General features: G+C 36.0%; 1 protein-coding gene across 5 annotated transcripts in view; it reads right to left on the reverse strand.

Moving 5' to 3' along the window:
• Positions 1 to 16,427, reverse strand: part of NEXN (nexilin F-actin binding protein) — a 211,841-nt gene that overhangs the window by 159,037 nt on the left and 36,377 nt on the right. For all 5 annotated transcript variants that reach the window (XR_013159386.1, XR_013159388.1, XR_013159391.1 and 2 more), the window contains 2 exons: positions 12,149 to 12,285; positions 10,710 to 10,833 (listed from right to left, as the gene is read on the reverse strand). The gene's annotated coding sequence lies outside the window, so the exon portion shown is untranslated. The remainder of the gene's footprint in view (positions 1 to 10,709; positions 10,834 to 12,148; positions 12,286 to 16,427) is intronic.

The raw sequence follows: 16,427 nt of genomic DNA on the forward strand, positions 1-16,427 counted from the left end.
CAATGTGGTACCACTACTACCTAATAGAATGGCAAAAATCCAAAATACTGACATACCAAATGCCGGGGTGAATGTGGAGCAACAGGAACCTTCATTTATTGCTCTTGGTAATATAAAATTGTACAGTTATTTTCAAAGACAGTTTAGCAATGTCTCACAAATCTAAATATAAGCTTACCAAATGACCCACCAATTGCACTCCTAGGTATTTAATCCAAATGGGTTGAAAATATACATCCACTCAAAAGCCTGCACATGAAAGTTTATAGCAGTTTCATTCGCAAATGTCAAAAATTGGACACAACCAAGATATCTTTCAGATAAACAAACTGTTACACATCCACAAAATGGATTAGTCAATGATATAAAAAAATTAGCTCTGAAGTGATAACAAAAAAAACATGGAGGAACCTTAAATGCTGTGGCTAAATGAAAGAGGCTAATCTGAAAAGTCTATATATTATGATTATAATTTATGACATTCTGGAAAAGCAAAACTCTAGACAGTAAAAATATCAGTAGTTGCAAGGGTATAGGGGGAGAATGAGGAGGTATAAATAGGTGGAGCACAGGATATTTTTAGGGCAATAACTACTCTATATGATACAGTACTGATAGAGACATGACTTAACCCACTGTCAAAACACAAAGAAGTGCTCAATACAAAGAGTGAACCCTACTGTAAACTATGTACTTTGCATAATAATGTATCAATATTTGTCCATTAAATGTAACAAATGTACCACACTAGTGTAAGATCTCAATAATAGCGGAAATTGGGAATTGTGGTAGTTAGCCTCAGGTGTCAATCTGGACAGGTGAATGAGCCTAGTTCTGTTGCTGTGGACATGAGCCAATGGTACCTGAATCTCACCTGTTGCTCTTTACATCTGCAGTTGGCTAGGAGGTGTGCCTGCTGCAATCAACAATGACTGATTTAATTGGCTGGCACTTAAATGAGAGAGTACAACGAAGCACAGCCCAAGCAACTCAACAGACCTCATCTCAGCACTTGCAGCTCAGCCCAGGCCTTTGGAGACGCAGAAAGAAATCACCCCGGGGAAAGTTGTTGGAACCAGAGGCCTGGAGAGAAGGCCAGCAGGGATCACCCTGTGCCTTCCCACATAAGAAAGAACCTCAGTTAATCAAATGAACAGAACATCTAGACAGAGGATCAATAAAGAAATAGAGAATCTGAATATTACTATAAATGAGCTAGACTTAACAGACATTTATAGGACATTACATCCCACAACAGCAGGATACACCTTTTTTTCAAGTGCTCATGGATCATTCTCAAAGATAGACCATATGCTGGGTCACAAAGCAAGTCTTAACAAATTTAAAAAGATTGAAATCATACACAACACTTTCTCAGATCATAAAGGAATGAAGTTGGAAATCAATAATAGGCGGAGTGCCAGAAAATTCATAAATACATGGAGGCTCAACAACACACTCTTAAACAACAAGTGGGTCAAAGAAGAAATTGCAAGAGAAATTAGTAAATACCTAGAGGCAAATGAAAATGAAGATACAACATATCAAAACTTATGGGACGCAGCAAAGGCAGTGCTAAGAGGGAAATTTATTGCCCTAAATGCTTTTATCAGAAAAGAAGAAAAGGCAAAAATGCAGGAATTAACTGTCCACTTGGAAGAACTGGAGAAAGAACAGCAAACTAATCCCAAAGCAAGCAAAAGGAAAGAAATAACAAAGATTAGAGCAGAAATAAATGAAATCGAAAACATGAAAACAATAGAGAAAATCAATAAGACCAGAAGTTGGTTCTATGAGAAAATCAACAAGATTGATGGGCCCTTAGCAAGATTGACAAAAAGAAGAAGAGAGTGGGCCACGGTGGCTCAGCAGGTAAGAATGCTTGCCTGCTATGCCCAAGGACCCGGGTTCGATCCCTGGTGCCTGCCCATGTAAAAAAAAAAAAAAAAGAAGAAGAGAGAGGATGCAAATAAATAAGATTAGAAATGGAAGAGGAGACATAACTACTGACCTCACAGAAATAAAGGAGGTAATAACAGGATACTATGAACAACTTTACGCTAATAAATACAACAATTTAGATGAAATGGACAGGTTCCTGGAAAGACATGAACAACCAACTTTGACTCAAGAAGAAATAGACGACCTCAACAAACCAATCACAAGTAAAGAGATTGAATTAGTTATTCAAAAGCTCCCTAAAAAGAAAAGTCCAGGACCAGACGGCTTCACATGTGAATTCTGTCAAACATTCCAGAAAGAATTAGTACCTACTCTCCTCAAACTCTTCAACATAATCGAAGTGGAGGGAAAACTACCTAATTCATTCTATGAAGCCAACATCACCCTCATACCAAAACCAGGCAAAGATATTACAAAAAAAGAAAACTACAGACCAATCTCTCTAATGAATACAGATGCAAAAATCCTCAATAAAATTCTAGCAAATCATATCCAACAACACATTAAAAGAATTATACATCATGACCAAGTAGGATTCATCCCAGGTATGCAAGGATGGTTCAACATAAGAAAATCAATTAATGTAATACACCATATCAACAAATCAAAGCAGAAAAATCACATGATCATCTCAATTGATGCAGAGAAGGCATTTGACAAGATTCAACATCCTTTCCTGCTGAAAACACTTCAAAAGATAGGAATACAAGGGAACTTCCTTAAAATGATAGAGGGAATATATGAAAAACCCACAGCTAATATCATCCTCAATGGGGAAAAATTGAAAACTTTCCCCCTAAGATCAGGAACAAGACAAGGATGTCCACTATCACCACTATTATTCAACATTGTGTTGGAAGTTCTAGCCAGAGCAATTAGGCAAGAAAAAGAAATACAAGGTATCAAAATTGGAAAGGAAGAAGTAAAACTATCACTGTTTGCAGACGATATGATACTATACGTAGAAAACCCAGAAAAATCCACAACAAAATTACTAGAGCTAATAAATGAGTACAGCAAAGTAGCAGGCTACAAGATCAACATTCAAAAATCTGTAGCATTTCTATACACTAGTAATGAACAAGCTGAGGCGGAAATCAAGAAACGAATCCCATTTACAATCGCAACTAAAAGAATAAAATACCTAGGAATAAATTTAACCAAAGAGACAAAAAACCTATATAAAGAAAACTACAAAAAACTGCTAAAAGAAATCACAGAAGACCTAAATAGATGGAAGGGCATACCGTGTTCATGGATTGGAAGACTAAATATAATTAAGATGTCAATCCTACCTAAACTCATCTACAGATTCAATGCAATACCAATCAAAATCCCAACAACTTATTTTTCAGAATTAGAAAAACCAATAAGCAAATTTATCTGGAAGGGCAGGTTGCCCCGAATTGCTAAAAACATCTTGAGGAAAAAAAACGAAGCTGGAGGTCTAGCGATGCCGGACTTTAAGGCGTATTATGAAGCCACAGTGGTCAAAACAGCATGGTATTGGCATAAAGATAGATATATCGACCAATGGAATCAAATAGAATGCTCAGATATAGACCCTCTCATCTATGGACATTTGATCTTTGATAAGGCAGTCAAGCCAACTCACCTGGGACAGAACAGTCTCTTCAATAAATGGTGCCTAGAGAACTGGATATCCATAAGTAAAGAATGAAAGAAGACCCGTATGTCACACCTTATACAAAAATTAACTCAAAATGGATCAAAGATCTAAACATTAGGTCTAAGACCATAAAACAGTTAGAGGAAAATGTAGGGAGATATCTTATGAATCTTACAACTGGAGGCGGTTTTATGGACCTTAAACCTAAAGCAAGAGCACTGAAGAAAGAAATAAATAAATGGGAGCTCCTCAAAATTAAACACTTTTGTGCATCAAAGAACTTCATCAAGAAAGTAGAAAGACAGCCTACACAATGGGAGACAATATTTGGAAACGACATATCAGATAAAGGTCTAGTATCCAGAATTTATAATGAGATTGTTCAACTCAACAACAAAAAGACAGCCAACCCAATTACAAAATGGGAAAAAGACTTGAACAGACACCTACCAGAAGAAGAAATATGGATGGCCAAGAGGCACATGAAGAGATGTTCAATGTCCCTGGCCATTAGAGAAATGCAAATCAAAACCACAATGAGATATCATCTCACACCCACCAGAATGGCCATTATCAACAAAACAGAAAATGACAAGTGCTGGAGAGGATGCGGAGAAAGAGGCACACTTATCCACTGTTGGTGGGAATGTCAAAGGGTGCAACCACTGTGGAAGGCAGTTTGGCGGTTCCTCAAAAAGCTGAATATAGAATTGCCATACAACCCAGCAATACCATTGCTAGGTATCTACTCAAAGGACTTAAGGGCAAAGACACAAACGGACATTTGCACACCAATGTTTATAGCAGCGTTATTTACAATTGCAAAGAGATGGAAACAGCCAAAATGTCCATCAACAGAAGAATGGCTAAACAAACTGTGGTATATACATACGATGGAATATTATGCAGCTTTAAGACAAGATAAACTTATGAACCATGTAATAACATGGATGGACCTAGAGAATATTATGCTGAGTGAATCCATCCAAAAACTAAAGGACAAATACTGTATGGTCCCACTGATGTGAATGGACATTTGAGAATAAACTTGAAATATGTCATTGGTAACAGAGTTCAGCAGGAGTTAGAAACAGGGTAAGACAATGGGTAATTGAAGCTGAAGGGATACAGACTGTGCAACAGGACTAGATACAAAAACTCAAAAATGGACAGCACAATAACACCTAATTGTAAAGTAATCATGTTAAAACACTGAATGAAGCTGCATCTGAGCTATAGGGTTTTTTTTGTTTTTGTTTGCTTGTTTGTTTGTTTGTTGTTGTTGTTTTTTACTATTATTACTACTTTTATTTCTTTTCTTTATATTAACATTTTATATCTTTTTCTGTAGTGTTGCTAGTTTCTCTAAACCGATGCAAATGTACTAAGAAACGATGATCATGCATCTATGTGATGATGTTAAGAATTACTGAGTGCATATGTAGAACGGTATGATTTCTAAATGTTGTGTTAATTTCTTTTTTTTTTCTTTCCGTTAATAAAAAAATAAAAAAATAAAAAAAAAGTTAGCTGCCTTTCCTCTGAAGAACTAACTAAATAAGTCCCCTTTTATTGAAAGCCAAGCCGTCTCTGGTGTGTTGCATTCCAGCAGCTAGCAAATTAGAAGAGGAATGGGGGTCGGGGGAATAATATGGGAAACTCTCTATGCTTTCTGCTCAATTTTCTCTAAACCAAAAACTGTTGTAAAGAAATGGTCTATTTAAAAAAATGGAAAAGAAAGGAAGACTCACAGCAAAATACACCACCACAGGAAATATTTCCTTACTTTGGCAGCTGTGGGGTTTCCAGGCTCCCTGGTCTAAGCCTAGACATTCTACAGGGAGCTCTGCCTGTACACGTGCCCTGTCCACAAAGAGTTCAGTCAACACTCCCACTCAAAGAAGTGGCGAGGCAGTACAGTATGGTGGTTAAGAGTATGGACTCTGAAACTAGCCTGCTGGGTCCACATCTAGGTTCTATCCTTAAAAACCATGTGACCCTGGGGAAATCACTTAATGTCTCTGTACCTCACTTACCCCATTTGAAAAATGGGTCTGATAAGTAGTATTTATCTCATAAGAGCTGTTGTGAGATTAACTGAGATAATCTTCACTCAAAATAGTATCTGACCCAGAGACAAAAAATCTTAATGTATATGTGCTGGTTTGAAGCTGTTACATACCCCAGAAAATGCTATGTTCTTTTAATCCATTCCTGTGGGTACTATATTATTGTGGGTGGGACCTTTTGATTAGGTTGTTTCAAATGAGATGTAACTACCCAATTCAAGATAGGTCCTAATCTTTTTTTTAACTTTTATTAATAAAACCAATCAACATACAATATGAACATTCTTTTTTTCATCACATAGTTGTATATTCATCATCATGATCATTTCTTAAACATTTAAATCAATTCAGAAAAAGAAAACAGAAAAAAATTCATACATTCTATTTCCCTTATGCCTCCCTTTCATTAATCACTAGCATTTCAATAAATGTTAAAATTTATTTTAACATTTTTTCCCCCATTATTTATTTATTTTTAACCCATATGTTTTACTCACCTGTCCATAAGGTAGATAAAAGAAGCATCAGACACAAGGTTTTCACAATCACACAGTCACACTGTGAAAGCTAGGTCCTAATCTTTTACTGTAGTCCTTTCTGAGGGATAAAGGATAGAAAAAGCCAGAGAGCTCAGAGAGAGCTGAGAGAATGAAAAGCCCCAGAAGAGTTAGCAGAGATCCCACAGAGGAACCAGAACTGAAAGCAGGGAAACCTGAGAGCAAAGCACCAGCAGAATATCAGCCATGTGCCATGCCATCTGACAGAGGAACCTGGATGTCAGCAGCCTTTCTTCAGAGAAGGTATCATCTTATTAATGCCTTAAATGAGACATTTTCACGGCCTTAGAACTACACATTTGTAAACTAATAAATCGCAATCGTAAAAGCCAACCTGTTTCTGGAATACTGCACTCCAGCAGCTTTAGTAACCTGAAACACTATATAAGTGCTTAGGAAAAGGTTTGGTACATGATAATATGCAATAGTGGTAGCTATTAGATATTAAATGCCAAAAACAGGAGATAGGTTATATGACTGTTAGAATGCCAACCTTAAAAGCATATCAAATTCTAAAGAGAAAAAAATTTCATCAAATGACAGAAAGTATATTCCAAAACAAAAAAGACAGAAATCATAAAAATGAGATGAAGAATACAGCAAGTGAAATAAAAAATTTCCCTAAAGGGATTCAAGAGCAGACTGCAGATCACAGAATGAAGAATGAGCAACTCTAAAGATAAGAAAATGAAATTATGTGAGAGGAAGAGAAAGAAGAACTAATGAAGAAAAGTGAAAGCACCTAAAAGACCTTTGGAACACCTTCTAGCCTACCAATAAACACCTTATGGGAGTCCTAGAATGAGAAGAAATGGAGAAAGGGGAAGAAAGAATATTCAAAGACAAGAGCAAAAACTTTCAAAATTTAGAGAAAAACATGAACATACATATACAAGAAACCCAAAACCTTTTCAAAAAAATTTTTAAAAGATTGAAATTATACAAAGCACTTTCTCTGATCATAATGGAATCAAGCAAGAAATCACTAATAGGCAGAGAACTGGAAAACTCACAAATATATGGAGTTTAAACAACACACTCTTAAACAATCAGTAGATGTGCCAGTTTGAAGCATACATGTTCTTATGTACCCCAGAAAAGACATGTCCTTTTTCTTGATCCAATCTTGCGAGGACAGTTATATTTCTTCTAATCCTGACTCAATATTGTGGGGTGGAAACTTTGATTGGATTGTTTCCACGGAGATGTGATACACCCAATTGTGGGTGGGACCTTTGATTAGATGGAGAAAAAGCTTAACAGCCGCAGGAGTTCACGCAGCCAGAGACCTTTGGAGACGCAGAAGGAAAATGCCCCGGGTGAGCTTCATGAAAGAAACTGGGAGAGACAGCTAGCAGACACCACCATGTTCACCCTGTGCCTTTCCAGTTGTTCTAGTTTGCTAGCTGCTGGAATGCAATATACCAGAAATGGAATGGCTTTTAAAAAGGGGAATTTAATGAGTTGCTAGTTTACAGATATAAGGCCGAGAAAATGTCCCAATTAAAACAAGTCTATAGGGCGGGCCGCGGTGGCTCAGCGGGCAAAGTGCTTGCCTGCTATGCCGGAGGACCTCGGTTCGATTCCCGGCCCCAGCCCATGTAACAAAAACGGAGAAACAGAATACAATAAAACAAGAAAATGTTTAAAAATGTTTCCCTTTCTTCCTTCCTTCCTTCCTTCTATCCTTCCTTCCTCCTCTCTGTCTTTCCTTTAAAAAAAAAAAAAAAAAAAAAAAAACAAGTCTATAGAAATGTCCAATCAAAGGCATCCAGGGAAAGATACCTTGGTTCAAGAAGGCCGATGAAGTTCAGGGTCTCTCTCTCTCAAGTGAGATGGCACATAGCGAACACAGTCAGGGCTTCTCTCTCAGCTGGAAGGGCACATGGCAAATACGGCGTCATCTGCTAGCTTTCTCTCCTGGCTTCCTCTTTCATGAAGCTCCCCGGGAGGCGTTTTCCTTCTTCATCTCCAAAGGTCACCGGCTGGTGGACTCTCTGCTTTGTGGTGCTGCAGAGAGTTCTCTGCTCTCTCTGAATCTCTCATTCTCCAAAATGTTTCCTCTTTTATAGGACTTCAGAAACTAATCAAGACCCACTCAAATGGGTGGAGACATGTCATCCCTAATCCAGTTTAACAACCATTCTTAACTAAATCACATCAACCAGGGAGATGATCTCATTACAGTTTCAAACATACAGTATTGAATAGAGATTATTCTACCTTTATGAAATGGGATTTATATTAAAACATGGCTTTTCTTAGGGGGCATACTTCCTTCCAAACCAGCACACCAGTTGAGAGAGAAATCCTGAACTTCATTAGACTTTCTTGAGTGAAGGTAACCTCTTGTTGGTGCCTTAATTTGGACATTTTTATAGACTTGCTTTAATTGGGACATTTTCATGGCCTTAGAAATGCAAACTTGCAACTTATTAGATCCCTTTTTTTAAAAGCCATTCTATTTCTGATATATTGCATTCCAGGAGCTAGTAAACCAGAGCAGAGGGGTAAGGGTTATGGGATGTATGGCTTTTTTCTTTTCAGTTCTTTTTCTGGAGTGATGCAAATATTCTAAAAATGATCATAGTGATGTATGCACAATTTTGTGATGATATTGTGAACCATTGATTGTGTATGTATGGACTATATGTGTGTGAAGATTTTGAAAAAAAAAATTTGTTTTTTAATGGGCAAAAGACCTGAATAGACATTTTTCAAAGTGGACATACACATGATCACTAGCTATTAGGGAAATGCAAATCCAAACTACAATAAGATATCATTTCACACCTATAGAATAGGCACTATTAAAAAAACAGAAAACTACAAGTGTTGGAGAGGACGTGGAGAATCAGGAACATTGACTGTTGGTGGGAATGCAGAATGGTACAGCCAATGTGGAAGACAGTTTCATATAACCTTGACTACACACAGATAATAATGTGATATTAGAAAAATATTTCTAATATAAACAAAACTTTTTAACCTAAATTCAAAAATACATCAAGACATGAAAATCTCAAAATGTAGCCGCTCCCAGAAGATCAACAAGTTCCATTCCTCTGCCTGTAAGGTCAATAACCCTTTCCAACACAGAAGAAGCTAAAATGGTCATTGCCTAGATATCCCTAAAAATTGAGAGAATGATCAAATGAGACGGCGGAGGTGCAACTGAGAAGTTAGAATTTAACAAATGATATGACCACTGACTTATTATACAGTCATTTCTTTGTACTTACTAGTGTACTAGAATAGCCAGAAGGAAATACCTGAAATTGTTGCACTAAATCCAGCAAAAACTTTGATCTTTGATAATGATTGTGCAACTATATAGCTTTTATCATGCAACCGCGTGATTGTAAAAACCTTGTAACTGACACTCCGTTTATCCATTATATAGGTAGATGAGTAATAAAATAAAGATAAACATGAAAAAAATAATAATAATAGGTCAGGAATATGGGGAAAAATACCCCTTTGTAAACTATGGACAATAGTTATAATGCTACTTTAATAATATTTCATCAACTGTAACAAATTTAACTTCTGTCAAAAAACAGAATTACAAGGAAAGTGTTACCATCAACCATAACAAAATTTCCACACCAGTGCAAGTGTTGGTGGCAGGGTGGTGTATGGGAATCATGCATTTTATGCATGATTGTTTTGTAAACCCTCAAAATGTTTTTTAATTTAAAAAAATGTGGTTGCATTTAGAGGCTTTTGTTCATAAGTAAATGAGGACAAACAATACTTCTTAACTATACTTTTCTTTACAGAAAATCAACAATCCTCCTCACACTTAAAAGATAAATCATTTTTGACAAAAAAAAAAAACTAATAAAATTTTGCCTTATTTCATTCTTTCAAGGCATTTACAGAAGTCCAGGAAATAATTTTAATTTCTTGCAAGATTTCACTTAAGAAGTCTTTTCAAGTTCTTTTCTCTTAAAAATGGGAAACAAAACAGTGGTATATAGTAAGCTACTTATATCAAAAGCTAACCTGCAATTAAAATGGGACCCCAGAAATATAATTACTTAAAGTATTGCAAATGCATGCCATGATCTATATGTACATTTCTGAGGTGGTGTGTCTCTATCCCATTTTCATATCATCATGGGTTATTTTCCTCCCTGAATATTTTAATGGGGATTCTTTTACTTAGAACATAGTGAGATTCACAGTGATGAATTTTAAAATATACCTTTTGCCTGAAAGCACATACCTTGATAACAAGCACAGCACAATCGTACCTACTATAAATACTTGAATTTACATGATAAAAGTATTAATTTCACTTGAAAAATAAAACTGAGAGAAGAAAACTAAACAGTAAAATTGGGATTTTTTTCTCTTGGCTCTTTTCTAAAAAATACGTAACCTATTAAGACAAAAGATACTTAAGCAAGTGATTCTAAGAATAAAAAAGAAAATTGCACATTTTAAATGTAGTTTAAATAAAAACCATATAAAAATCCACCTTACCAGTATCATTAGCAAGGGAACTAGGATCAGATGCCCCAAGGGTGGCTTCAAATTCCTCTTGAAGACGATATGCTCTTTGCAGCAGAGCTTCAAGTTTATGGATAAATTCAGTACTAATAATATCCTGCAAGGAGAGAAAATATACACAAAGTAAATATTGGCTTCTAATGTTAACGTTCTAAACATTTTCTATTTTTTAATGAAAGGCAAGGAGAGTGAGAAATATAAAAAGATAATAATGTTGGACGGTGTGCCAATTTGAAAGGATTTATGTACGCTAGAAAAGCCATGTTTTAATCCTTATCAATCTTGTGGGAGCAATGGTTTCTTCTAGTTCCTATTCAGCACTAGAGGTTGGAAACCTGATTAGATTATTTCCACGGAGATGTGACTCAATCAATTGTTGGTATAAACTTGACCAGATAGGTCTTGGGTCATCTGATCTACATTCTACATGGGTTTTGATTCGTTTACTGGAATCCTATAAAAGAGGAGACAGTTTGGAGAGAGTGCCTTTTGAGGAAGAGACTGCTGCAGAACCACAACAGAAGGAGGAGAGAACCAGAGAGTCCACCAGCCAGCGACCTTTGGATACGAAGAAAGAAAACGCATTCTGGGGAACCTCAGGAAGCAAGAGGCATGGAGAGAAAGCTAGCAGATGCCACCATGTAAACGATGTGCCCTTCCAGCTGAGAGAGAAACACTGAACGTCATCTGTCTTCTTGAACCAAAGCATCTCTCCCTACACGCCTTAGATTAGACATTTCTATAGACCTGTTTTAAATTGGACAATTTCACAGCCTTAGAACTATAGACTAGCAACTTATTAAATTTCCCTTTTTAAAAGCTGTTCCGTTTCTGGTATATTGCATTCCGGCAGCTAGCAAACTAGAACAGATGGGGGAAAGGGAACTGTAAGGAACTCGGAGGCCTGTGTTTTACAGTTATGTCTTTAGCAAAATTATCTCAGTTCTCAGGGGGTTAGTTTCTTTATCTGTAAAATTAAGAAATTGGATGAGGGTTCTCAAAGTAAAGTTTCTGGACCAGCAGCAACAATATCATCTGGGAACTTGTTAGAAATGCAAATTCTCAGGAATCTCCTAGATTCTACTGAATCAGAAACCTTAGGGGTGGGGCCCTTAAATCTGTGAACACTCAAGTTTAAGTCACTGGCCTATATAATCAATAAGGACCTTTCCAGCTCCAACACTGTACAATTTATAATGAATAATATGGCATTTAATTAAACCCAAAGTACAGAATAGACTTTTAAAAGTATTTGAACAGAAAAACTCCCAATAAGAAACACTCCATATAATCCCAAGAGGGATAAACAGTTCTATTACATGCCATGGAAAGAAAGTACATTGACTCAACATCTCCAAATAGTTTGATTCTTCCACTGTTATCACGATCACTCCCAAATAAATCACCCTTACATCTACATTTTCTTCAGCAATGGCATCTCCTGCACCCATTTTAATAGAACTACAACTTGCTTCATCTTCAGCCTGTCTATTACGAAAAGTTAGAGCTTGTTCCCATCGACGCAGTGCTTCTTCAAACAATTCCATACCTAAAAATTAAGAAAATAACATTTGTAAGTGAGTAAAACTCATACCAAAATACAATTATTTGGGATCGAGAATGCTTTCATACAGCTATCACCAAGGGCACAGTCCTCATTATAATTTTGGCACTAGTAAAGAATTCTATATTCACATCATTTTATGGTAAAATCTTAATTTCCCAATATATTATGGGCCTAAAGTTCCAGTCCACCAAAAATCGAAAGAAAATGACCAATATATTTTCATTTTTCAAAACTATAATTCAAACATATATAATGCTTGGAATTTTTCTAGAACAATGTCATGAATTCATCCAAATCCAACAATAATGGCTACTACCTATAGTCACAAAACTATCTTTCAAAATATGTCCCTAAATTAAAAAGAAAACTGATAGGTAAATAGAAGAAACCAGTTTACAAGAAGCTATCAGGCTTAGAACAGGTTCTCAAAAGGAGACTGAATAAAGCTGACACACATGATAGTAAAGAATTCTAAAATGAAGGGGTTTCCATCTTTTTTTTCCTTCCAAAGGGTGTTTAAACCACTATGATCCCAATTTGCTGATTTGGATGGATAAATTGCTGGACCAGAGTTAAAAATCCCCAAGACTATTAGAAGAACCATAGAAACTTACAGTCCAAGTAGGAATTCCATATCACTAACAATGGCAAGCTTTGGTGGGGAACTAGGTGAGTATATACCTTTTTCCCAAAATTAAAAAAAAAGAAAAAAGGCTTACCAAAATAATTTTATACTTCAAACAAAACCAGAATATTTTTAAAACTTTGATTTTTATAGACATACAAAAGAAAAAGATTTTTTAAAGCTGCTTAGGAATATGGGCATGTCATTCTCAGGATGTTTTTAAGATGTAATTAAAGAATGCTATTCCTATAAAGTCATGGATATTTTCAACTATATGGAGAATCTACTCTGCTAAAAATGAAATGTTCTTTAAACACCATTTAGGAAGTTCTTCCTTGTTTAATTTTCTGTAGCAAAGAATGGCTGCTTAGATCTTCCTTCTCAAAATTTTATGCACTTAAAAGACAATTATAGGGTGGGTCACAGTGGCTCAGCAAGCAGAGTTCTTGTCTGGCATGCCGGAGACCCGGGTTCGATTCCCGGTGCCTGCCCATGCCAAAAAAAAAGACAATTATATCCATGTTATAACACAGAACCTTGAAAACATTATGCTAAGTGAAACAACTGAGACATACAAGAACAAATATTATATTATTTCACTTATACGAAATATCCAGAAAAAGCAAATCACAGAGACAAGAAAGTAAATTAGAGGTTACTAGAGGTAGTGGGGAGGGGAAAATGGGGGGTTATTATTTAATGGCTATAGAGTCTCTGCTTTCGGTGATGAAAATGTTTGGTAATGGTGGGTGATGATGGTAGGACAACATTGTAAATGTGTGCCATTTAACTGCATACATGAAAGTGGCTAAAATTTGAAATTTTGTGTGGTATATGCTACTAAAAATTTTTTTTTAATGGATCAATGAATGAATGAATGCAATGTGGTATCATTAAATGGATGCTGTAATAGGATAAATATATAAGTAGAAGAACAAGTGAAATCCAAATAAAGTCTGGAGTTTACTTAATAGTAATGTACCAAAATCGGTTTCTTAATTTTTACAAATGTACCATTGTAACACAGGACATTAACATTAGGGGAAACCAGATGAGAGATGCACAGGATTCTCTGTACTATTTTAAAAACTTTTTTGTAAATCTAAAGTTATTCCCAAATAAAAAGTTTATTAAAAAAAAAAAGACAATTATACCACTACCTACCCTTCTTTCTTCAAGCTACACAATTCTAATTCCTTCACTCTTTTCTCATACCATCCCATCTCTGTCTTCTGATTACTTTGGCTCAATATAAGGAATAGTTACTGTCATGGTCAGGTTCATGTGTCAACTTGGTCAAGTGGTGGTACCTGTTTGTCTGGTTGGACAAGTGCTGGCCTGTCTGTTCCAATGAGGACATTTCATAGAATTAAATCGTGATCACATCTGCATCCACAGCTGATTCCATTTGTAATCAGCCAAGGGAAGTGTTTTCTGCAATGAGTGATGCTTAATCTAAACACTGGAAGTCTTTTAAGGAGGATTCAGAAGAGACAGGCTCTTTTCCAGCTTTGGCCGGCGAGCCTCTCCTGTGGAATTCGTCTAGACCCTCCATCTAAATCGTCAACTTTACAGCCTGCCCTATAGATTTTGGACTCTACATTCCCATGGTTACGTGAGACACTTTTAAAAATTTTATATTTACGAATATTTCTTGTTGATTCTGTTTATCTAGACAACCCTAATAAAATTGCCTAACAGAAGAGTTTACCAGAGATAAAGGGTGCCTCTTCAGAAAATATTACGTCCCACTGCATTACAGAACACAGCTCAGACTACCACTTTAACAGTCTTGCATTAGGAATTCAAACACATGGCATCCATCTTTTTAAAAGTTTAATACCATCAATCTTGTAAAGAGATGGAAACAACAGATCGGCTATTAGACTAGGTGATCCATACAGCAACTACTAACACTAATTCTCTGATTTTGAGACTCTCTGCTGTTTCTCTAGTTTTACTCTATTTCTCTTAAACGTAAATGTTAAATATACTAACAGAAGCAGTAAGTGCAGGTTTACTAGACTAGTTAGAATAATCAGAAGCACAGAGAGCTTAATTCTTTTTTTAATGACCATAAATTTTCCCACTCATTTATTAAAGCACAATAATCAATTAAATCACTGAACTCAATATTCATTGACAGCACCAAAGAATAGGGCAAAGATCAACTGGTTTCATAGGTATCCTCAAACATATCTCCATTTTATATAGGGCTTTAAAATAGTTCTATTATTGGTAAAGTGGCTTTGGTGCTCCACAATTAAAACTGAGAAAGCATGAATCTCCCAAAAAGAGGAAGCTCAAAGATCATAGATTGTTTTTCCCTCATGATCTTATTATTTTTTGAAATCCTCTTAATCTTTGTAGGTCTCAGTTTCTTTAGCTATATAGGGAGAATGCAATTTTAAAAGAGAGATTAATTCTTGACCTTTGGAAAAGGTAGCAAAGAACTATTCTTACTTCTTTCTCCTTGGGCAGGACTATCTACTGTGTTATGACTAGAGATGGTGGCCTTTAACTATTCTGGAGTGTGGGAATGCATCCAGAGGCAAATGAACTGTCTGCCAACTCATCATCCTCTTTACTTTGAATTGCCTGGGGTGACAGTAAAGTATTTTTGGTTTTGTTTTAGTTTACATTTCCAAAAGGAATACAGACTGAAATAAATAGAAAATTTTTCCCATTTGGATCTTCTGATTTAGCATTTGGAAAAGCATTTGGATCTTCTGATTTAGCATTTGGAAAACATTTGGATCTTCTGATTTAGCATTAAATTCACCTGGTTCTTCTTCAGGGTTCCAGATTTCTCTAAAAAATGCCATGTCAAGCCATGAGGAATACTAAGATGTGAAGTACAAAAGGCCTTCTTTCTATTTAAAATATTTTCTAGAGGGCCACGGTGGCTCAGCAGGCAAGAATGCTTGCCTGCCATGCCAGAGGACCTGGGTTCGATTCCCGGTGCCTGCCCAGGAAAAAAAAAAAAAAGTTTCTAGATATAGGAAGAATACAATGATAGTTAGAATAAACAGATTGGGTAAGAGCCAACAAATTAGGTTAGATGGGTGTAGTAGGCTGAATTATGGCCACCCAAATTTTTCAGATCCTTTTTTTTTAAAATGTTTTTTTTTGTTGTTGTAAAATATAACATATATACAAAGCAAAGAAAGAAAACAGCAATAATTTTCAAGGCTCACTTCAACAAGTAGTTATAGAACAGATCCCAGAGTTTGTCATGGGCTATCATTTCAACAAGATCACAGTTCCTAATCCCTGGAACACGTAAATGTTACTATATAAAGAAAAAGGGTCTTTGCAGATATAATTGTTAAGGATCTTGACCAGGGGAGATTATTTTGGATTATCCAGTGCGTTCTCAATCCAATTACAAGTGTCCTTAAAAAAAGAGAGATTGAGGGTGACTTGATAAACATGGAGTAGGTGATGTGATCACAGAGGCAGAGATTGGAATGATGTGATTACAGAGGCAGAGATTAGA

This window comes from Tamandua tetradactyla, chromosome 11, assembly GCF_023851605.1.
Source record: "Tamandua tetradactyla isolate mTamTet1 chromosome 11, mTamTet1.pri, whole genome shotgun sequence".
NCBI classification, from domain to species: Eukaryota; Metazoa; Chordata; class Mammalia; order Pilosa; family Myrmecophagidae; genus Tamandua; species Tamandua tetradactyla.